The following is a 23,927-nucleotide window of genomic DNA, read 5'->3' on the forward strand; positions in this document are numbered from 1 at the left end:
TTTCACACTTTGAGTTAGGTTTCAGGGCGCTCTACAACTTCTCCTTTTGATCCTTTCCCTTTTTTAAGAAACATTTTCCCCCAGGAGAGTAGAGCCCTTAGATCGCTTTGAGCCTGGCCGATATTTATGATGGCATAGTCAGGGTCTGCAGCGTGAAGAAGGGAACCTGGGCGAGTGACGAGCTGTCCTGAAATACTCTTCCCTGCCGCACTCTTCATGACACTGTCCGCGGGGCCTTTGCCAGGCAGCTGTCCTCGGCTTTCCTGCCCCTGCTCCTCCCTCAGCTCAGGTCCAGAGCCTGCGGCCAGCTGGGCATTGGCTCAGCGACGTGGGGGCCCCGACGGAGTCCAGTGGGTGGGTGTCTGCCTCTTCACTGATCCTCACTTGCGCCATGTGTCGGAGCTGACGTGTTACCCTAGTGGGGGAGCCTGTTGGTTACACAGTGTAAGAACTTCTTGAGAAGGGGCTTGACTTCATTCTACAGAACTCCAGATTCTACCCTCTGAGAGGTCCTTTTAATCTTTGAACCGGCACGCCATTTGTTTGTCCCTGGGAAGAGCACCAGTCCCCACCTCCCCCTTGCGGACCTAGTGTGGGCCTGCAGTGACGTGATGTGTGGTAGGTGCCTGTAGCTTAGCACATCGTCGGCGCTCAGCAAATGTTGGCTGATTATTTAAAAGTGAGCACAGGTGCTGTGAGAGTAGGAAGTTTGGGGCACTCACCCAGCTTTGAATGGGGATCATGAAAAATTCCCCAAGGTCGTCAAGCCTCCGTGAGTTAGTCAAGAGAAGAAAGGGAGGGCAGGGTGTCTCGTGAAGGGCGATGGCCGCAGGGTGTTCACTGTGATGGGCGGACAGCGTTGGGACATGTGTGCAAAGCTGGGCAGGGGGCAGATTGTGGAGGCTTCCGGGAAGTGGGGGGCAGACGGTTAGGTTGATCAGGGTGCTGAGCACTGCTGACTCGGGGAGGCAGAATTAAGATCTGAGAGTCCTGATGGGACAGGTCTGTCTGGAGAGTGCGAGGGCAAGAGGACAGGTACACAATGTGTGGACATGTGTAACAGGGCTTGCTTGCAAGTTCTCGGCGGCTCGAGGTAGAGCCCGAGGCAGCCGGGTGGGACTTGCCAAGCCTTTGGCGGGCATGTTCCTTTTGAGAAATTGGATTAGGCAGGCTGCATGTGGATTTCTAATAAGGAGAAAGTCTGCCCAAGAAGTAGGAAGAGGGTGTTGTGCGCGTGTGTGTGCTGTTGGCCCAGAGCTCCTGGCTTGGGCGGGGAAGGGCCTGTTCGCCATTTTCCTCTCTTCTCCTGTATGTGATGAAAATACTGCTCTTGTCTGACAATTACCTTTTGATTAACTTCGTGTCTGGGGTTTCAGAGTTGTTTCTTTTTTCTTTTCTTTTTCTTTTGACTATTTTGTTTTGAAGATTTTATTTATTTATTTGAGAGAGAGAATGCATACAAGCAGGGGTCGGGCAGAGGGAGAGGAAGAAGCAGACACCCTGCTGAGCTGGGAGCCCCATGCAGGACTCGATCCCAGGACCCTGAGATCATGACCTGAGCCGAAGGCAGCTGCTTAACCGACTGAGCCACCCAGGCACCCCTTTTTTGACTGTTTTTCTCATTTTCTCATCAGTGGTTAGGAGGCGGAATGTAAATGCACTAGAAGGTGATTTCTCTTGAGAGGACTCTTCTCCCCACCCCTAAGTACATGCACGTAAACACAAAGAATGAAGAGTAGCAACTACGTTTTCTTTCTTTGGCAGCCTGGAGTGGTTTGGTATGCCCCTGGAGGAAGGGTTGTGGAAGTAAGTGTCGATTCATGTCCGAGTGACAGCCAACTGGCATCTGAAGTGACGGTCAGCCTCCCGGAAGGAATAGAGCCATTTCCCTGGCATTTTGTTCAGAGTCTGCCAGATGGCTAGAGAGCATCTCTCCCGCCACCGTGTTGCAGTGCAAGTAAACACATGCACTTCTAAGAAACGTCGTTAGCAGGAGGGGTTCTTTGAAATGTTTAAATAAAGAGCCTTCACTGTATGCTCAGTGTCTTGATTCTTCCCCCTTCTGGTAGAGCAGCCCGTGTTCCTGAAGCATCCCTGAATGTTGAAACCATGGAGAGGGAAAGGCGAGCCGCGGCTGCTGGGCTCGCCCTCCCGTGGGGGTAGAGCCCGGGAGGGCACGGCTCAAACACCCCGGTCTCCACCAAGCCTCCCATGACTGAGCTGGTCTGCCGATGACTTAGCTGCCCTCTGGATCAAACGGAACCCCCTCTAACTGCCCACCTTATGATGGCGAAGAAGCAGGAAATGTGGCTGGTCCATGAGCCGAACCGCAGACGGGGGAAGCAGCCAGTGCCTACGCCCTCCTCCCCGCCAGGAGCCAGGACTTTGGAGGAGTGAGTGCATGCAGGGCAGAGACAGGGCAAGCACAACAGGAGCCCAGCTCTTTCAATGCCAGAAAGGAAGGAAAGAAAAGTTAGGAAAATAAGACAATGGTGGGGTGGCGCGTTGCACAGATAAAGGAGGTAGGTTTAAGGGGGTGCCTGCCGGCTAGATCTGAGGTAGGTTGAGCACCAAGACGGTGTAGCACAGAGATAAATCATACGCGGCAGGATAAACATGATCAATTATTGAAAAACTAGAACTTCCTGTGTGGCCACAAATGGACAAAGAGGTGAGCAAACAATAAGGTACCGAGTAACGAAGGGTAATGTGGAGGGTGTCGGAGCGGCCGTGGCCGCACAGGTCAGCGATGGACGCGAGACCTAGGGGGCATTTTGATGAGGGGCAAGGTCTTTTCCTGGCCTTACAGTATCTCCTCCCTGGTGACGTATTAGCTTCAAGAGAAAAAATAATTTTTTACCGGAGAAATTGGACAGCACTTGGCCTGGGCGGCCAAGGAGGGGCAGGTGGGCCTCCCGCACCTTCAGATGAGACCCCTGGAGAAGAACGCATCACCTCAGTGGTTTCTGGTTGAATTGAATCATGAGGAAACGTCAGACAAGTCAAAACAGAAATGCTTTATTAATACAAAAGAGATGGGGGATACTAATCTGAACTGCGAAGGCCATGAAAGACCAAAGCAAGCTGTGTGTTTCGGAATAATGCAGCTAAATGCTATACGCCTGCCCCTGGACTGGATCCTGAATTGGGGGAAAGAGTCTCCATGAAGCGCATCGTGGGGTTAATTGAAGATGGCGGTAAAGTACTGGGTTTACCGCCATCTGGGGATATCCCCATTCTGAAGTGTTTAGAGGTGAAGCGCCATGACGCCTGGAACGTACCTCCCCCGGCCCAGAATCGACGCTGTGTGTGTCCGTAGCGAGTCTGCAGCGAGTGAGTGGTCAGGTCCATGGCTGCTGGGTGGTGGTAGGGGCATCTGAGTGAGGCGTGCTTGGCGTTCTTTGTACTATTACTGTTCCGTGACTTTTCTGTAAGCTCGAACTTATTTCCAAATAAAAAGTTAAAAAGAAAAGAAGCAGCCCAGCTGTTATAACTATGACTTAAAGAGAAAAGGAGGGTGTGTGGACAAGATACGCGCATTTCTTAACTATTCTGGTGTGCATGTTCTACCTCCTGAGTTTCCTGTGGTAAATAAACATTTAATCCTATGACCGTCACTTTGTCACTCAACAGGCAAAGCCATTTCTGTGTCTGTTGGCTGAGAAAGTATATGCAGTGCAAGGAGAAATAATAATACTGCTTTTCAGGTTGAAACCCTCCTATTACGATTTGGTGTCATGGAAGAGGGTTGGAATGGTCCAGGTGGTTCTCGTTCCTCTATGAGGGAACGTCAGCTGCTGCATTTAAAATGATACTTGCCTATTCTCAAAGTCTATGGCTCAAATTAAAAAAAAAAGTGTGTGTGAAAGGTCTTTGTAAATAACGAAGATTTCTTCTGAAAGCATTAAATTATTATTAATAGGGGCGCCTGGGTGGCTCAGTTGTTAAGCGTCTGCCTTCGGCTCAGGTCATGATCCTAGGGTCCTGGGATCGAACCCCGCATTGGGCTCTCTGCTCTGTGAGAAGCCTGCTTCTCCCTCTCCCACTCCCCCTGCTTGTGTTCCCTCTCTTGCTATGTCTCTCTCTGTCAGATAAATAAAATCTTTTAAAAAAATTACTATTAATAGTTTTGGTTAACGACGAAAAATGGCTTTGACTGGAGGTTGATGGAGATTTTCTTTACTTCTGGTGGCCCTTTTCCCTTTTAAATGTCAAGAATGATGGCACAAGAGAGTTTCCTTCCCCAGTGGGCCCTTTGGTTCCTTCTAGTTGCCTCCTTTCTCATTTCCTGTCCTTATTATTCCAGGCAAGCTCCAGTGACCGAAGAGCTATAGATCTTCTGAATTTCGAGAGCAGTGAAGTAGGAGCATAGCAGAGAGTGTATGAAAGACAACACGTAAGTCAGACTCCACCTTTTATCCATTTGCAGACATGTCATGGATCTGAAGTTCCCCAGAGTCACTCCTGCTTTGTTCTGTGATTGTACATGAGGCTCTGCTGCATGGAGGGGCCCTCTAGGCCTTCGAGGGGCCCCAGCTCAACATCAGCCCAGGGAAGGCCAAGTCTGGTTTGGGGAAGGAAGGAGACAGGATTGGACTGGGAAGGCAACACGGGCCAGGGTGTAGACATGTGGGAAATGAAGGGCCCAAGGAGTAGCATCTGCCAGGGTCGCTGAAGATGATGGAAAGGGTGTTGTGAGTTCTCAAGTCACGTAATAAATCAGGACATTTAAAAGGAAAAAGGGCCATCTGGATTCAGGATTCAGGAAAATCTCTCCTGAGTCTACACCATTTTTCACCTTTAACTGAAACTATACCTTGTCATATAATTGCTTGTAGAAGAAATTATGAGGGAAGGTTCCAGGGGCGGGGGGCCTAGGGTGCCATTTGGGCCCAGGACTTTTCCTGTTTTCTGGAATTGGTTGTGATGGAGGCTCTCTATCTGGGAAGATTGTGGCTACCCAGCGTGCGCTCTGCTCTGCACTTGGACGGCCTGGGGCTGTGTCATCGGGCTTGCCGGCCTGCCATGACGTGAAGGGTTTGCTCCAGAACCAGACCAGCACACCATTGCTTGTGTTGAGAAACAGTCTTGACCAAGAGTGAAAATCCCCTGCATGGGATTGCGCTCTTCCTGGTGCTGGTTGCTTGGCATCCTGAAACACAGTTCCCATCTCTGTGTACATACGCAAACAGGAGAGTGCTTCGTGTTGCTTGTTTTCAGGCTGGATAAGAAGGGTATATTGCACATAGCATTCTGCAGGTTACATTTACTCAGTTGTGTTGTTCACATTCACTTGTTGCATGTGAACCTGGGGGGCTCAGTCGGTGAAGCATCTGCCTTCAGCTCAGGTCATGAGGCCAGGGATCGAGCTCCACATCGGGCTCCCTGCTCAGCGGGGAGCCTGCTTCTCCCTCTGCACCGCCCCCCTCCCCCCCGGCTTGTGTTCTCTCTCTCGCAAAAATAAATAAATAAAATCTTCTAAAAAAAATCTATCACATTTTATCTGTTGCTCCACTTCCTTCCAAAATTGGGTATTTTGTTGCCAGTCTAATGGGTATAAGATAGTATATCACTTGGTCTTAGTTTGCATTTTCCTGATTAATAGTGAGGTTGAGCATTTTTCTTTTTACTATACTTTGGAGAACAGAGTTTGTGATTTTAATGTAGACAAAATTTTCAGTCTTTTATTGTATGGCTAATGGCGCTTTTCTTCGTTTCTGGTTTTTTTTTTTTTGGTTTTGTTTTTTGAAATACTGTCTAGTACTCCCTTAACTATATGTGTTTGGTTCATTTTCATTGCTAATCTTTTTTTTGTTTGTTTTGATTGATTGGTTGAAGTTTTTGTTGATTTGTGTTCTCATTCAGTGTTCTTTTCTCTGCGGGTTTGGAATGCATTCCGTTTCTGTCCTTCGGTGATTACCCTGAAAGTACACTGTGCCTGCTTCATGGTTTTGAAGTCAATCCGTAGTTAAGTTGTTGCTCTCCCCTCTCAGAATAGTATGAACTTGTAGGACACCTAGTGAACAGTGTCTCCTTCTGTTCTCATGCCTTCCTTTCTGTGTTTCAGTTCTGTGTTTTGCCGGACACGTCAGACTATGGTTACCCGTTAGAGATGCTATGTTTAATTTCATATTTCCACCATGTCTTGCATCTCTTCCCTTCCTCCATCCTGTACCTTTCCCCTGGTGAGAGGTGCCTCCTTCAGAATTGTCTTCTCTCAGAATCACTGAGTGGTAGCTTCTTTCGACTTTGGTTTATGTGAACATGTGTTCATGTTGCTGTCCCAGTTCTTAGCTGACAGCCACTGTCTGGCAGCATCGTGAACATACTGCTCATCGTCCTACGGCTTTCGTTGTTTCTCTTGGGAAACCACGGTAGGTCTTTCATCGTCATTCTTTGGTAAATGGCTTAGCTTATTTTGAGATCACTTACTTGTCATCGGGGCCCTGCAGTCTCCCTGCCCTGTGTCTGTGTGCGGCTTTCTGGTTTTTATACTGTTTGTATTTGCTGTGTGTCGTGTATCTGTAGATTCATACCATTCATTGGCTCTGAAAATTTCCCAGCTATTAATGCTCTGAATGCTGTCTCTCTCCCCTCACTCTATTTGCTCCTTCTGGTTTTGATAAGTAGATGTTAGAGCTTCTCTTTTTCTTCTCTATGTTTTTTAATTTGTAATTGGTATTTTCTTCCCTGTCCTTTTTTTCTGTTTGATTTTAGGTAATTTCTTAAGATTTAGCTTCCAGTTCAGTACTTTTCTCTTCAGTGGTGTTGAATTTTTTATTTAACACATCCTTTGAGTTTTTAATTTCAATGATTATATTTCTTAATATTTTTAAAAAGTATTTAATTTATTTGAGAGAGAGAGAGCATGAGCAGAGTGAGAGGGAGAAGCAGGCCACCCACTGAGCAGGGAGCCTGATGATGGGCTCGATCCCAGGACCCTGGGATTATGACCTGAGCCGAAGGCAGATGCTTAACCACCTGAGCCACCGAGGCCCCCTATTTCTTCATCTTGAAAAGCTCAATTTCTGCTTCCAATCTGCTGAATATATTTAGTGGTCTCTTTTTTTGCTTGCTCATTTTTTTTCCACCTCCATCTTTCATGTCTGTAAGCAACACCAAAGAGAGTGTTCCATATTCTGTATCGGATAATGCCAGTAAATCTGTGTTTGTGGCTTGTTACCTAGTGTCCATGGTGAGCTTTGATTGTGTGGTCATATTTGTTTGATAATTATATGGCAGAATCCTGAGGTCTTGTTGAAATTTGTGTGTGTTTGTTCTCGGAGCCAGGGGGTGCTACAGAGTCAGGACCATGTTCGTTTCCTTTGGGAATCCTGGTTTCTGGTTGGGTTTTCCCTCCCTGCAGAAAGCAGAGGGTCTGGATGCCCCATCCCATTGCTGGTATTCACCTGGCCTCCACAGCAACTGCCGCTCTCTTCCTTGCTCAGATTTCAGTGCACTGTCCCTGCCATGTCTTCCTGGTGTTCGTTTCTCTAGCTGGAGCTAGCCAGTGTACTAGAAAGTATTCCCAAAATTAATTTATTCAGAACCTAATTCCAGCATAGCAGATGGGCCCTTCAAATACCTAGTCCACCGTAATTACTAAATTAGTAGTACCCAAGCAATACTTCACAGTCAGTTTTCTGTATGTACCCTTTATCAGTTTTCTTCAACTCTTAGAACTTTACTGGTACATTACTTTGTTTTACTCATGGCTACAGGCTAGCACGGTAGCGATCTCCTTGAGAGCTCGCTAATCCATATTGACACTCACATCACATACTATGGCCTTAAACTTTTGCCTGTGTTGGGTTGTTTGTTTTTTTTCCTAGTTAATCTACTAATGCACTAATTCTGGTTAATTTACTAATATTCCCTTCTTTGGAAATTCAAATCTCTACTTTTGGAATAATTCATAAGCACGGAGTTCTTATTCACTGCTTCTCCGTGTCTACTGTTAGAGTGTCATTTTTCTTTTTATCCAGAATCCTGGGTATAAAAGATTTAGTTGTGGATCTCTGCCTGTGGATGCCTTTCTCCCTCACGTGGAGTGCAGAAAACAGGTGTTTACCATTGTGAATTAGAAGAGGCGTTGTCTCCCCAAACCCCCCTGTCCTTACATTGCATGTTCCCTTAATCGGCACAGAAAACAGCATGTCTTTGATCTGTAAAACGTCAAGTTGCCTTGGGCATCAGCACATGAAAACAGGTTTTGTTTCAAAATGGATGCCAACCGAGATTGCTGATTTTATAGTTTTTTAATTCATTCTACAGCAGAATCATCACCTGTGGGCTGCTGCACTTGACAGGTGTGTGTGGGTTACAGCTTTGGCATGGGAGTGCTTTGGGAGGCGTGTCTGCTCCGGAACATCTTCATGCTCTGTAGGTTGCAGGGAGGATTTTTGTAACACCAGTGTAATCATAAAAAGGCAGGCACTGGAAACATTCTCGGGAAACGCTGCACTCTGTGGCTAGAAATACTCTGAAGGAGTGGCTCTGTGCTTTTCCTTGGAAACCAGAAGCATCAGATGATTCTGTGGCTTTTCCTCCCGTGGACAGCAGTTACGTAGTCTGTGTCCTCATGTTTTGGGTTCTTGTTGGCTGTCAGTTCAGGCGCTAGGGAAGGTTTTCGCTTTCCAAGTGGTGTGGTTAGCTGAGCACTCCAGAAGCTTCTCCCGGGGAGCGGGGCAGGAGATGCAGAAGAGCTGAGGAGCTGCCAGGGGTGGCTGGTGCTTCCCAAGGAGCCACCGTGCAGGAGCGCACGCTGCCTGAGCGCGCAGAGAGGGAGCGAATCCCCGTTCTGTCCCTTGTTCCTGGGCCCGGGCAGTGACTGGGTAGAGCGGCCGCTGGCCCTTTGGACTTCCCCATTCTCCTCTTTTACGGTGAACAAGTGTTCTTGGGAGGCTGAGATTTGGATCATTAGCATGATTTTAACACAGTCACCCGAATGCAGTTTCTTGCTGCGAAGTCTTGACTCTGGTCCTATCAGAGTGATGCAGAGAGACAGCCCAGGAATGCGGGCTCTCACATGTCCTTCTCAGGGAGGGTGTGAAGAACTGGGGTTTGACAGTCTTGTCAAGATGAGTCTGCTCATCAGGCCCCGTCGTGTGACCCCGAGCAGTGCTTTGTGGCACGTCATGCCCCATGCCCCGTGTCTCATGACCTTGGCCCTAACTGGGCTTGTCTAGACCATGAATGGTTGGCTTCTCCTCTGACTCAGCACAGGACACTTGGCCATTCATAGCATTTTCCTCCTTTCCCACATGAGGTAATGAACTTGTCTATTTCTAAATAAGGTTTTGAAAAGCAGGCTTATTTTTGGCACCTTCTTCTCTAACTTGACCTCCCTCCCACTCAGCAAATTCACATCCAAATGCTTGTTGTCATACCCTTTATTTGATGCCCACAGAAATGCCCACAGAATGACTTTTATTTGTCTTTTTCTCAGTCGGGGTGTATGGGGTTGACAGCATGGCCTAGAGGGAGTCATACTAGGTTCATTGGTAGCCAGACAACCTGAGTTCAAGCTGAAGTTCTGTTCACGGTCTTTATGACTTTGGTTGATGACTTAGCTTTTTCTGGGTTTTATTTTCCCACCTGATAACTACCTTAATCTGTTCATGTGCTGGAACAGTAGTTCTCAAATGTTTTGCTCTTAAGAAACCCTTTATACTCTTAAATACAATTGAGGGCCCCAAAGAGTTTCACTTATGTGCGTTATATCTCGCATTTTACCGTAGGCAGAAAAATGGCCCCCAAAGATGTCCCCATCCTAATGCCCAGAACCTGTGAATATGTTACCTTATTACATGGCAAGAGAGACTGCAGATGTGCTTAAGTTAAGGATCTTGAGATGGGGAGAGGATCCTGAATGATCTGGTGTAACCAGGTAATCACCAGGGTCCCTATAAGGGGAGGCAGGAGGGAGTCAGGAGGATGGAAGCAGAGATTGAAGTCTTGCCATTGCTGGAAGGGAGGGGCTCATGAGCCAAGGAGCCCAGGCGACCTCTGGGAAAGGCCAGGGGGGAACTCAGTTCTACCAACACCTTCATGCTGGCCCCATAAGACTTGTTCTTAGACTTCTGACCTCCAGAACTATAAAATAATTTGTGTTTTTTTAAGCCATCATTTAATTAAGTTAAATTTAAATTTAAAATATTTTAAGCTGCCATTGAATTAAATTTAAATTTAAAAAGATAATTCATTTAAAAATAATGAACCATTATAGGTTGGCATAAATTACTTTTTTGGGGAAAATAAAATTTTCTAACTAGTAGTGAGAAGACTAGCACTGCTTTACATTTTGTAAATCTCTTTAATTCTGCCTTAATAGGAGACAGCTGGACGCTCACACCAGCTTCTGCTTTCAGTCTTTTGTGGTATCAGATGCCACATAGCCTCTAAAAACTCCCCCGTATGCTCACGAGAGAGTGAGCATTAAAGAGGCAAATCGTATCTTAGTGTTATTATTAAAATAGTTTTGGCCCCATGGATTACCTAAAAGGGGCGTGGGGTCTCCCAGGGGTCCCCAGACCCACTTTGGGAACTTCCAGGCTAGAATGTCGCCCCATGGCCACACCTAGCTGCAGAAGACACTGGGAGCTATGGTTCTTATGCTAGGCGCCAGTTACAAAAGTGGGGGTTCTGTTATTAAGAAAGAAAGGGAGAATGGACATTAAGGGATATATAGGAGCCTCAAATTCTTATTATATCGGAGTTTGATGCACATAGTAGGTAGATAATCACCAAAATGTTGGTTTCTGTTCTTGCCAGGAAAGATGGGCATTTCGCTTCAACTGCATCCTTTAGAAATACCTATGACAGGGCACAATGGTCCGTAGGCAGAGGCATAATTGCAGTGAATTGCATTTTTAGCATTTGTAGATAAATTATATAAGACATCTTTTGTTTGGTGCTCACAGGCAGCTTTTTGATATCGTGTTTGGGTCTTTTGAACTTAACAATATGCTTCCTTTCCTTGGGTAGGAGGAAATGTGGAATTGAAATGAGATTCAGACTAGCTTTGATTCACAGTTATTCTTCGTGGGTTTGAAAATACGGGGGTGTGACATTTCCTCTGGGTCATTCTGTAAACAGTTCCTACTGATCCCTGGCAGGGTTCCGTGGCCGAGGAATTACCCATTCCAGTTTCTGATGTGAAAGAGCAGCTAGGAATATGTGTGCTCCAAAGCTTATATATATAGATATTTTTTTTAAAGATTTTATTTATTTATTTGAGAGAGAGAATGAGACAGAGAGAGAGAGGATCAGAGGGAGAAGCAGACTCCCCGCCGAGCAGGGAGCCCGATGCGGGACTCGATCCAGGGACTCTAGGATCATGACCTGAGCCGAAGGCAGTCGCTCAACCAACTGAGCCACCCAGGCGCCCCTTGTTTGTTTGTTTGTTTGTTTGTTTGTTTTGTTTTTGAAAGAGAATGAGAGAAAGAGAGAGCGCACATGAGAGGGGGGAGGGTCAGAGGGAGAAGCAGACCCCCTACTGAGCAAGGAGCAGGATGCGGATGCAGGGCTCGGATGCGGGGCTTGACCCCGGGACTCCAGGATCATGACCTGAGCCGAAGGCAGTCGCTTAACCAACTGAGCCACCCAGGCGCCCCCTATTTTCTTTTTTTAAAGATTTTATTCATTTATTTGAGTGAGAGAGAGCACGAGCAGCGGGGAGGGGTAGAGGGAAAGGGAGAAGCAGGCTCCCTGCTGAGCAAGGAACCCAACTCTGGACTTGATCCCAGCCAAAGGCAGACAGACGCTTAACCAACTGAGCCACCCAGGCGCCCCCAAAGCTTATATTTTTAAAAGATGTGTACAAATACAGTTAAAATGGTTGGGGCTTAAGTGGCTTAATTTTGAGCTTAATATAAGGCTCAGTATCGATCTCACTAATTGATGACTGTGTTTAATGCATTCTTAGCGCTGTCCTCATCTTTAAGTCAATTATTGTAATACGTTTTGGGCTAGTGAGAGCTTGGGAGATACTTTTACATCTTAATGTGTGGTCTTGAACTATTATCCCAAACCCCTGGGGTGGGAGCAACTTTGTGTCTTTCATGCCTTGGATTGTCCATTTGCCAGATGAACTGGCCGGGAAGGGGAGTTTTGGCGTGGGATGGAGGGCAGTGCAGAAGCGGCATAGACGGTAACTTTAGAGCCTAGAGCACATGTTGGGGGAAGATGCCCTTGTCGGGGAGCCCCACCGGGGTGGGTGCTTTGGGGGCCAGAGGCCCACACCGGTGTCTGGTGAGCTTTCTGAGCTGGAGCTGAGAAGAGCAATTTTCCTTGCTTCGCTGTTTTTCAGTGGAATCTGTAGTGAAAACAGAGAGACTGAAAGCACTTTGGTGTAACTTGAACTTGTGGGACCGGAGACCTGCCGGTCCTTAGCAACTTGCAGCGCACAGCTCAGGGTCTTCAGCACCCAGCATCGTCATGATAGCATTGGTTACCCGTGATTGGGCACGATAGAGAAATTGTAAGTGAAACCAGTGGAAGGGTGACCCGTTAGTTTTTGAATATATTTCGGGCATGATTACCTGGTGGTTCTCCACGCCACACCAGCTATCCCTGAGATTCGCTGGGTCTTCCAGAAGGGGAGAGTGTGTCTGGCTGCCGTGCCTTCCCCTCTTCTCTTCAGAGGGCTTACGGTCATGACCACCGGTCCCCAGTCTGCCGACGGGCGGCAAAAATCACGGTGCTAGCTAAGAGAAGGCTGTGGTTACAAGCCGTGTAGTCATTTATTCCAACAGCTAGTGGTTTTGAAAGTATGGGCTGAAATAATTTTCTGATACTTTCAAATAATTGTAATACAATTAAGATTGCAAAAGAAATAGTGTTTTGATGTGGGAGTGCCTACCTTAATTAGTAAACGTGAATGCGTTCTATGTGTAGGAGGCCCGACTAGTTCAGGGCCAAGAGCAGGGTCTTAATGTGTCTCCCCAGCTCCTCAGCGTTTCTAGCGGCTTCATTCACGACTGCCCCAAACTGGGAAACACTAAATCCTCCTTCAACTAGTGGTGGGCGCGTGAGCTGGGACGTCTGTCAACGGAATGCTAACTCAGCAGTGACAGGGACACACAGTTATTGGAATGAGTCTCATGTGCATTATACGTTTTGGGAAAGAAGCCAAACTCAAAAAGGTACATCCTGTGTGCCTCTCCAGGGTCCATGCTGTGTGATCCCATGTCTCGTGACGTTCTGGACAAGGCTGGAGGACAAGGTCAGAAGACAGATGAGTGGTCGTGAACGGGCAGGGAGGATGGACTTACAGAGGGCATAGGGAGCTCTTTGGAATGAATGAAATGTTCTGTATCTTGATGGTGGAGCTGATTACATGACTCTGTGGTTTGGACAAAAGTCAGAGAGCTGTGCCCTGAAAACAATGGGTTCCTGCATAAATTACGCCCGAGTAGATCTAACTTTAAGACGAAAACAGCGCCAGCAACAAAAATAAATAATTAACGACGAGCTTTGGTTTAACACCCACGAGGATGGCTGTGTCTGCCGCTTGTCTGTGATTGGATGGGATGCACTGGGTCCTCCGTTGTACAGGGCGGCTCACCGGGACGCCGCAGTGTAGCCTCTTGGGGACTCTGGACTCGAACCATTCCCACAGAGGTGGGTGCTCTAGTATTTGTTAGACCCGGAGGTTAAAACAGCTTCTGTTGGAGTGTTAGCGGAGACAATTGGAGGCACACGTCACCGTGTGAACATTTAATCAGGTGTCACTCTGTCTCTTCTCCGGGCTCCTTCGACGCTAAAAGTGTCATTAATAGGGGGCCTGGGTGGCTCAGTCGTTAAGCGTCTGCCTTCGGCTCAGGTCATGCTCTCAGGGTCCTGGGATCGAGCCCCACATCGGGCTCCCCACTCAGTGAGGAGTCTGCTTGCTCCCCTTGCTTGTGTGCGCGCTCTCTCTCTCACAAATAAATAAATAAATAAAATCTTTTTAAAAAAGTGTCATTAATAGAGCAGATGAGGTTTTGCATTGTTTTCGACCTCAGCCGTAACTGTGCTGTGATCTCCCCACCCCCCACGGATTACAAAATGTCCCGTTAGGTTCAGTGTGGTGGGGGGAGGGAGGGCTGATCTCGGCCCGACTGCCCGTAGTCTAATTTAAATATAACTCCCAAGAGTTGGCAGCCAGAACTGGAAGATTCAGACGGGAAATTAGAAGATCTGGAGCTGTGAAGCAGTGTCTCTCGATAATCAACAGCCTTTGTAAATCAAAGTCAAAAGCTGATTTTGAAAGGAGATTTACACAGTGAATGCTTGGCTGTGATTTCGGGGAGTGACAGGTCCAGGGCCTGCTGGCGAAGCAGACAGGTGGGTAATGCCTATTGGATGACAACAGGTTTTTCCCAGCAGAAGACTCCTTGTTAATTTTTTTTTAAGATTTTATTTATTTATTTGAGAGAGAGAGAATGAAAGAGAGCACATGAGAGGGGGGAGGGTCAGAGGGAGAAGCAGACTCCCCGCCGAGCGGGAGCCCGATGCGGGACTCGATCCCGGGACTCCAGGATCATGACCCGAGCTGAAGGCAGTCGCTTAACCAACTGAGCCACCCAGGCGCCCAAGACTCCTCGTTAATTTGAAACTGGTGCTTCCTAGATTGGTTTGGCATTAGTGCAATCCAGTAATCATTTCTGTCAGGCAAGCCCTTACTAATCATCCTCCTGTTAGGAGGGAGCGGTTGGTTGGCGCAGGTCCTGGTCCGGGAGCTCCCCATCCCCCAGGCTCCGCCAGGCCCCGCACAGCCCCGTAAATCCCGCCACGGCGGATACCCCGGGGGAGGAGGCCCAGACCCGAGGGGTGACTGCTTGAGGTGGGCCTTGATGTGTAGGTAGGATTTGGTCTGGTGCAGGAAAGAGAAAGCCGGGGCCGTTCAGGCAGAAGGAGCTGAGTGCTGTGGGGAAGCCTTTTATTATTATTTTTTTTATTAATTTTTTTCTCCAACTTCATTGAGAAATATGAAACCTCTTGCGGTCAGGGAGTCATAACCTGAACACTAGGCAAAGAATTTCTTCCTTCTCTCCGTGCCTACCTAAGAGTTAAAATAAAAGCATTGCATTTATAGTAAATATTCAGAGTGTCCAAAAAGATATAAAATTATGTCATTTACCGCCTTTTCCCCTCCGCATCTGTTTCTCTTGCTGTCGTCCTTAACTACCATAACATTTATGTTGTGAAGCACACATGGATTATCTTATGCTTCTGTGGATCAGGAGCCCGATGTGGGTCTCAACACTGGGTTAAAATCAACCTGTCAGAGGCTTCAGGTCTTGCCCGCCTTCTGCCACTTTTCTTTGGTTTGTGGCCTCTTCCTCCATTGTGTCTGTGACCACTCCTCTGTCATCAAACCCAGGACAGGGTCTCTGATTTTAAGGCCCCATATGATTAGATAGGGCCCACTGGAGAATCCTGGATACTCATGCCACCTTAGTATCCTCAATTGAGCCATCTGCAAAGCCCCTTTTGCCGTGTGAGCTAATGTATTTACAATCCCGGGGTGGGGGGGTTAGGATGTGAACATGGGGGCATTACTTTGTCCCCTATCTCCTCCCACCCTTCTTTTTTTTTCCCTCCCTGCTGGTATACTATTTGGACACCAAAGCTAGTATACAAAATTTATTTTTATCCATTTGATCAGTATGTCAAGTTGTATACCTTAAACTTCATTCCTTTTATTAGCACCCACCTTTAAAGCTCGACAAGAGTATTCTAGTTAGCTGGTATTACTTTTTTTTTTTTTTTTGAAGGTCACAACCAATGCTGGAGTGACCGTCATCGGATGTATATCCTGACATATTTTTCCACACATGTCCGTAGGAAAGATATACTGAATTGCTGGAATAAAAGTGTCTGTGGGTTGTTAATGTTGAAAGAAGACTATGAGGGATTAATCAAAGGGCAGAGGAATATTGATGAAGAGAGGGAGTTCTTCAAGCGCGTTAGGGAAGGAAGCAAGCATTCACTTACGGTTTATTTGGGGCCGTTCACGTGCTAGTGGACTGACTTCCTCTTTCTCATTTGCTGTCTCACTGTGACACGCGCGAGCTGTTGTTGACCCGTTTGTTGAGGAGGGAAGTGAGCCATCGAGGCTCAGTCCGCAGACCGCAACTGACCTGCCAACGCTGGGGACACCGTCCGTGTCAAGGACGCTGGGGGCCCCTTCTGTACCCTATATCTCGGTCCTCAAGTGTGGGCAGCAGAATGGTGGGTCTTTTAATTCTCCTAGATTGTTACGCTCTTCAAATGTTTGAGGGGCTCTTACGGACATTCTTATGTGATTTTTACTTAAAAACTCACCGGATGAGCAACTCTGTTTTTTTTTTCCTTAAACTTTATTTATTTAAGTCATCTCTACACCCAGCATGGAGCTCCAGCTCATGACACGGAGATCAAGAGCCGCATGCTCCACCGACTGAGCCAGCCAGGCGCCCCATGGTTACGGTTTTAGGTAGAGCATTGCACACGGCACCCTGCGTGGTCCGAAGCCCGAGGTGGCCAGGGACTCTTGGCTGAGTGGCTGGGCTGGGGGCTTGTGCCGGGGTGGGGGTGGGGGGCCATCCCTGATGGGATCTGTCGTGGGGCTTCAGCTGGCCCCATCCCGTCTCCCTCTCAGCTGCGGTCTGGAGCCCCTGGTCAGAACAGAAGTTCTCCTGGGAGGTGCCACTTGGGCACTTAGTGTATTGGGGTCAAAGCCCCTGAGGATGGCATGAGGCCATTTAGGCCCGTTGCTCCAAGAGAGCTCTAAGCACACATCACTGCCAGCGTGGTCTGGCCTGGCAGGCCCTGTGGTGGCTGGTGGCCGTGAGCCGGCTAATTTGGGGAAGAGTGAGAGGCGGTTGGATGCCACAGTAAACTGATTTGGGTACAGGTGACCCCCCCCTCCCCCTGCCAGCTCAGGCCTTCCTCCCCTCTCTTGTACAGAAGGGATCGTGCGAGCAAAGTTGTGTTGATTGCCACTCCCGAGGGAGCGGTGTTCTGGACAGGAGTGTCAGGGCCCTGGCTGGTTCCCTCTTGAGCCTCGGTGTCCCCAGGCTTCGGGCTCAGCAGGGCCGCATGGGCGTGCAGGGCAGGGGCTGCCTGTGTAGGCTCAGCCCAGGGGCAGCTGCAAGAAAGGAGAGGGATAAGGTCCTTCTGTTTTGCTTTGGCTCCTCTCTAGAAGCTTCCGTAGGGTCTTCATAATGTTACGGGGTTCCTTAGGCCAGCTAGACGTGGGGTGTGTATGCTGAGGGTCTCAGGGACCTCCTGCGAGGGGAGGTCCTGACGGAGGGACAGGGATGGAGTCTTCGGCTGTGTGACCTCGTGCCGATCACGGCCGCTCTCTGGGCCCGTCGGCGGGGGCCTTGGGCTCGAGCAGCGGAGCCCGCACTTGGTAAAGCCCCTTGTGGTATGGGGATACCGCGCGCCGATCACTGTGCTTTGCCGAGATTTTGGAGTCTGACAGGGCTGCTTCTGGTTCGTGGGTCGCAGCAGTTAAGAGCTCTGCGAGCCTGAGCCCATGACGTCCTCGTCTTCCCTGCTGGTCCGAGGGGGGTTGGGTCACGTGGCTCTTGCAGGGGTGCAGTTGGGGTAAGCGGGCGCACGTGCGAGCAACACACTTGGCCTGGTTGGTGTCCAGCTGGCAGATGGAGGCTGCCACTCACGTGGGAACCACGGGCTGTGTGCAGGTGTTTTATGTCCTGCCGGAGTGAGTGGCTCCCCTAGCTCTGATTTTTTAAAAGTCTGATAACTGTGTACTGGCAGGACGTCCTGTCCCCCAGGGCCTGCTGTTCCTCTAGCTCCTTTTCACTGGCTCCTGGAGGACTGTCTGTCCTGGGCTGTGAGGCTCCAGGAGTGGACACTTCTGCTTGCTGGGCTTCCCGTGACAGGCTGACCCTGTCACATGCGGTGAAACTGAGAGCGGACCCACTTGGGACCTCATTATTTCACCACAGCCTGTTACTAGGACCAGAGGGCACGAGGTGTAGACGACACAGTGTGAAAATGCAACAGTGCGTTCTCCTGGACAGAGAGCACAGGGGAGCTAAGGCGAAGGCGAAGTCTCTTCCCAAGTAGTTTTTGAACTCTGCTGTTTTTGAGGCACTGGAGATGCCAGAGTGAGTTCAGCTGAGGTGGTTCTTGCCATGGAGATGGTTGGGAGCTTCCTGGGGCGGGACAGATCTTGAATCGCAGAAACGGGGCATCGGAGATGTGTACTGTACAATCTGCAGGGATGCGGGTCAGGAAAGCCACCTGGCAGTGACTGTGAGCTGCAGGGATGACAGGGAGGGATGCTGGGGAGATGGGGAAGGTCTCCCCAGGCTGAAGGGACACCAGCAAAGGCCCTGGGGCAGAAAGGAGCTAGGCACGTTAGAGAAGCTGAAGGAAGGCTAGTGAGCTCTGGGAAGGGGGCGGGTATGGCGGGAATGGTTAGAGGCGGGCAGGGCTGGCCTGTGCCTGCAGGGTCTGGACATGAAGGAGGGTCCAGATTTCATTCCAGAGAGCCGTGGGAAGCATGGAGCTGTTTAGAGAAGGCCGTGATATGGTTACATGTGCCTTAATTTAAAAAAATGACCCTGGCTTCTTAGTGAATAGGCATGTGGGCCGGGAACCTGAAGGACATGGGGAGACAGGTGTAGAGCTTCTGCGGTCATCCAGGCTTGTGAGGACAAGGCCTTGTGTTGCTCAGGGAGGGACTGGAGATGAACATGGAGGAGGTACAGTCTACATGACGGGCTGATTGGATGGGAAGATGTGGAGCTGCCAGGGGAGGGGTGGCGCCATCTGGGCAGAGAGAAAATTGGGGCATTTGTGGTTTGGATGGGGGAGTGTCTGCTGCACATTCTCCTTCCCCTTAGGGGACATGCTCCCCTTGGATATCGTGTGGCTTTGCTCCCCATCTCCCTGGGGGCTCTGCTCGGAGGGCCCCTTACGGGGAAGCCCGTTGGGACCACAGTGGCCACATCTGTCCTGCTCCTGCTCGGTCTTGCTTGCTGGCCAGTGAGGGCTGACCAACAGCTTGTTGGTTCTTTGCTTACAGTACTTACATCCTCTAGCGGGAAGTGAGCTTCTTGAGGGCAGGGGTTTTTAATCTGTGTTATTCCGGTTGTGTCCACAGCATCGAGGACAGTGCCTGGCACATAGAAGGCCGTCCGTCCGTAAGTACTTGCGGAAGGAATCGTGACTTTGATTTGGCTTCTGGTTTTTGTATCCTTTTCAAACTTGATTGACTTGTAATTAACCTCAGGCCAGAAATAGGTGGGCGGTGGGGGGGTGATATTTTGATACTCTACTGCTCATTTGATAAGTCAAGACTTTTTTTTAAGGCAGGATGAGTAGAAACTTTTTTTTTTTTTAAATTCAGTGTTAGGTTAGACGTGATCGAAGAAAGCAACCACGAAAATGTTGGAGTATCACGTATTTTTGGTTCTATACTAGTGATTTGTAGACACCTAGCTCTCAGTCTGATATATTGTTCAGATTTGGGGGCTAAATTACAGCACCTTGCACTTCCTCTAAGCTAATTGCTAGTTTTTCTTGCAGGGTCCATTGGCCTTTGATGCCTTCTTTATACTTTCTGGGGAAAGGTGTGGAGGCTAGGATCAAAACTCCCTGAAAGAGAAATCTGAGAGGAGCACAGGATAAAAACCTCCTGTTAGAGAGATATCGGTGGATCTCTGGGTCGCTACATAGCTAGCAGTTTGAAAGGACTGAGAGCTCAGAAATGTTTTCCTAAATCGTTACGACTTTTTGGGAATCAATCAACTGCTATTCCTTGTGAGACAGGAGCAGGATCTATGCTGTGAAAGAGGAGGCAGTGTATGGAATGGTTCTGAGTGTAGCTGTCGGAGCATGAACACCCCCCTGCCCCCCTTCATCCACTGTTTGTGTAACCCTGAACAAGTCACGTAACCCATTTCTCTAAAATGGGCATCACCAAAATTGTATTATGATTTGAGGGGTTGGGAGAAGACAAATATTCATTATTGTTACCATTTATAAGCTAACATAATTGATGCTCTTTTGCTAAGTGGAATTTAAAGGTGGAATGGTCTTAAAGAGAGCTAAGTGTTATGGTGTATCATTGGTCCAATCCAGTGTTCCCCAAACTTGCCCGAGTATAAGAATCTCCTCGGGGTGCTTGTTAAAAGTAGAGATTCTCAGGCACCACCCAGGCTTGCTGAATCAGATCTCCAGAGGAGGGGCCTGGGAATCTTGCTAGGTGGGCAGGGTGGTGACACACTGGGATTTTGTGAGCCCGTTCTTGGTTGCAAAATTCTGCCTGGTGGATTCCAGATATGTGTTTATGCTTGTCAGATTGTGTCCCAATTTTTAGATAGGAAATACGGTCACTGTTCATATAGGCCATCTCATTCAGAATCTTCCTTAATCAGAGCAGATAGAACATGTTTCTGGGTTCCCAGGAACATGAGAGGATGTGTAGTTGTGGTGTTGGTGTAACTTACTCAGATTTCTTGGCCTTTGTTCTTTCTCTTTGTAAAACCTGTATGATCTTAATAACTTGCCATGTTAAATACATAGAGCAACAGAGTCAGTATATCCTGACAGCTGTCTGTCCTCCTGAGTCTCCGCGGCCTCAGTCACTCTGGGCTGTCAGGATGACAGTGACTATGGAACAGTAAATGCACATGGAGGTGACCCCCAGGCTTTGTTCGTCAGCGGCCAGGCCAGCAGCTTTGTGCTTTTCTTCCTCTGACGGCTGGAAACCAGGAAGGAACGTTTCACTTGACTGCACTTAGGACAGCATGTTCTTAATCACCTGTTCTGGAAAAACAGCATTTTGTTGTTTTCACACAAGCCCGCAAGGTCATTTCCCCTCTCTGCCCAGGCAGTAGCTAATCATTTCCCTCTCAGTGACAAAGGCAGATGAGCATCTGAGACTTTTACTCAGAGGGCTGAGCCTTCTGCAGACCTCTGGGAGGAGTACAGGACTCTCATTTTTCAGTAAGGTGGCACTCCCCACCCAGCTGGGGCTTGGGTGGTAGTTCCCTCACAGGATTTTAGGAAGAGTTGAGAATTTCTCCGGCAGCCATTGTTTGTATGGGCCTTAGTTTCATGCTGATCTTTTAGTTCACCTTACTTCAGGTTGGACTCAACTGTATCCATTTGAATTATCTTGGGAGAAATTGATTTGTCCTGAGAATCTTATTTGGATGATAAGTTCATTTTCACACCTGTGACAGATCAACCCACTTTTTGGAGCTTTTGTTAAGATCACAAAGTTGATGTATATTTATAAATTTGCACATTTTTACTTCCTTAGAAAAAGTTTGTGAGTTCTTGAGGGCATCTGCCTAAATACATTGAAAGTGAAGGATCTGGAGATTGAAAGACAAGTATTTCTTCCTTTTTTCCCCTGCCCTCATGTTCTCAGGTGACAAAGTTTTGGCTTGGCACAGTATCAAGTAGCAGAATGCTAAAATTTTAGTGAATTTAAAAACAACTCGTCAGGAAAATGTGAAATGTGGGCAGGTATTTGTTGGTCTGTGGACAAGCCTGAAGGACGAAGCCTTCCAGTTAGAAAGGGTTAGAGGTGGGTCCGTGTGCGATGTTGGCTTGCTTGTCTCTCATGGGCGGATAGCAGGAAGCAGGTCCTCAGTGGGGACTCTCCCCTAACCCTCTTGGGGATTACGGGGTGAGCCTAGGCCTAGCACAGCTTTCCTTCCCGGCTTTTCTTGCTGGTCTGGCTTTCTCTTGCTTTCCTTATTTGTAAATCATCTTGGTGTGGGGAAAAGCCAGAGGTGGAAATTCAGTCATGTGTTATAGGCAGGAGAGCTGATGACAGGTGAGTGGTTCTGTTCGGTCACAGCTGCAGATGGAGGTCTTGTGAAGCGTGTTAGACATCTCTATGTTGCACGTACAGTTCTCGGAAATAAAGACATGGTCTCTGTCCGCAAAGCAAGCCCTCTGCCCAAAGGAACAAATTTAAGAAAACCCCAAAACCCAGTTCCTCTCTTCCCCAAGCAAACACACGTACAACAAAAATGGACAATGAAGCCAGATGTGCAACTCTAATTTCATTAAGTACCCATACTTAAAATCGTAAGCGTTTATGTAATTACATCTAATCATCTAAGAAATTAGTCCTAAGATTTTTATGTTTAAGGTTTTAATGATGCCATGCATTTGAGTATCTCACCACATTGTCTGACGTCTTTGAAAGTGGGGTTCCTATTTCAGCCTCCTTCGGAAACTTGTGTGGCACCAAACACAGGACAGAGCACCTGACCAGGTTTTAGAGACGACTTGTTGAATTGCACCAAAGCATGACTCAGTCCGTCGGTGTGGGTGGAATTAGACTCTGCTTGCTTGTGGGTGTCCACATATTCATGATGTTTATTTACAAGCTGTTTTGGCTCAAGAAATGCCTGCTAATTTTTCTCCGTCTGTGTGTGAATCATAGAATTATCTCTGCAAATTAATTTCCTTAATTAACCCAGAGAAGAGGGAAAACTCAAACATGTTTCATTAAGTGCTCTGCTTAGGATAATTAAAACAATGTAACAAAGTACCTTTGTATATAATACACAATTTTGTCTAAAAATGATGTATAAAACATGTACTTGTCAGTAGTTGCCACTTAATTTTCAGATAATTTAGGACCCTGTTTTCATTTGTGTTAGAATGGTAGAATTTGTAGGGGCGCCTGGGTGGCTCAGTTGTTTAAGCGTCTGCCTTCAGCTCAGGTCATGATCTCGGGGTTCTGGGATCGAGCCCCACATCGGGCTCCCTGTTCAGCGGGGAGTCTGCTTCTCACTCTCTCTCTGCCCCTTGCCCTGCTCCTGCTTTCTCTCTCTCTCTAAGAAATAAATAAAACCTTAAAAAGAAAAGCAAAGCAGATTGGATTTACAGAAGAGATGAGACCTACTGGATTTTATTCTACTCTTCCCTTCCCTACTACCTCTGTTGATGTATTTTTATCTTTGTAGATTGGGGAATTCAGTAAGTAGGAAGTGTCTTACTTTTTTAAAGTAAGGTTTAGGGGCACCTGGGTGGCTCAGTTGGTTAAGTGTCTGCCTATGGCTCAGGTCATGATCCCAGGGTCCTGGGATTGAGTCTCGCATCGGGCTCCTTGCTCAGCAGGGAGTTTGCTTCTCCCTCTGCGCCTCTCCTCATGCTGTCTCTTTCTCTCTCTCACAAATAAATAAAAACCAGGAAAAAAAAAAAGGAATCGTAGAATTGTAGGCAAGATTCCTTCCCTGGGTCCCTTCCTCAGCATTGAAGGCCCATCCTGGGAGGTGCTGTGATGGACAAGGAAGAGGGCCTTCCCTTGGTGCAGGAATGGGGGCCGAGGCCAGGCACGTTTGGGGAAATACAGGTGTTCTTACCAGAGCACAAGTCGCAAGAGAGGAAGACAAGAGATGACTCTGGCAAGGCTGGGTTACTCTGTGCAGATCCTGGCTGTCTGCAGAGAAGCCTTGACTTACTCTTTGTGCTCTAAGTAGGAAGTGACGAGGCCCAGTTTCTGCTGGGGAAGACCTCTTCTGCACCGTGCTGGCTAGAGGACTGGAGTTCCCAGCCCTGCCTGAGCCTGTCTCTGCTTCATTCCCCTGGAAGCACTGGTCACCAGGGCACAAAGTGTATCTTTATTTATTTGCTTGCCCACTGGCTGCCTTTCATCCGTCCTCAAGAACAGGGATGTCGGTTTCCCCACTGCCATCTCCAGTATCACCAGAATGCCTGGCAAGTAACAGGTGCTCAGCAAATATTGATTAACCAATCAACTGCAGAGGCTAGTTTCTGAAATTAAAGTATGTCATTGTTCTCCCCCCTAATTTAGTAATTGATTTAGAGAGGAAAAATTAGTATCAGTTCAGTGTGGAAACTGGACAACAGCTTAAACAGAGGGTCAAAGTTAACATCACCAGTGAGGGCCAGTGGGTATCACGTGGCCCTGGATGTGATGGTCTTAGTTC

At 48.0% G+C, this 23,927-nt stretch overlaps 1 protein-coding gene across 12 annotated transcripts in view; it reads left to right on the forward strand.

Moving 5' to 3' along the window:
- Nucleotides 1–23,927, forward strand: part of SGMS1 (sphingomyelin synthase 1) — a 268,293-nt gene that overhangs the window by 83,730 nt on the left and 160,636 nt on the right. For 10 of the 12 annotated variants that reach the window (XM_035008582.1, XM_035008580.1, XM_035008590.1 and 7 more), the window contains one exon: nt 4,307–4,396. The exons of 1 other annotated variant lie outside the window; for it this stretch is intronic. The gene's annotated coding sequence lies outside the window, so the exon portion shown is untranslated. Of the gene's footprint in view, nt 1–4,306; nt 4,397–19,108; nt 19,149–23,927 lie in introns of all 12 variants that reach the window. One more of the 12 variants, XM_035008588.1, reaches the window with a different exon arrangement.

Source organism: Mirounga leonina, unplaced genomic scaffold (assembly GCF_011800145.1).
Source record: "Mirounga leonina isolate KUSES-001 unplaced genomic scaffold, KU_Mleo_1.0 Mir_152, whole genome shotgun sequence".
Taxonomy (NCBI): Eukaryota; Metazoa; Chordata; class Mammalia; order Carnivora; family Phocidae; genus Mirounga; species Mirounga leonina.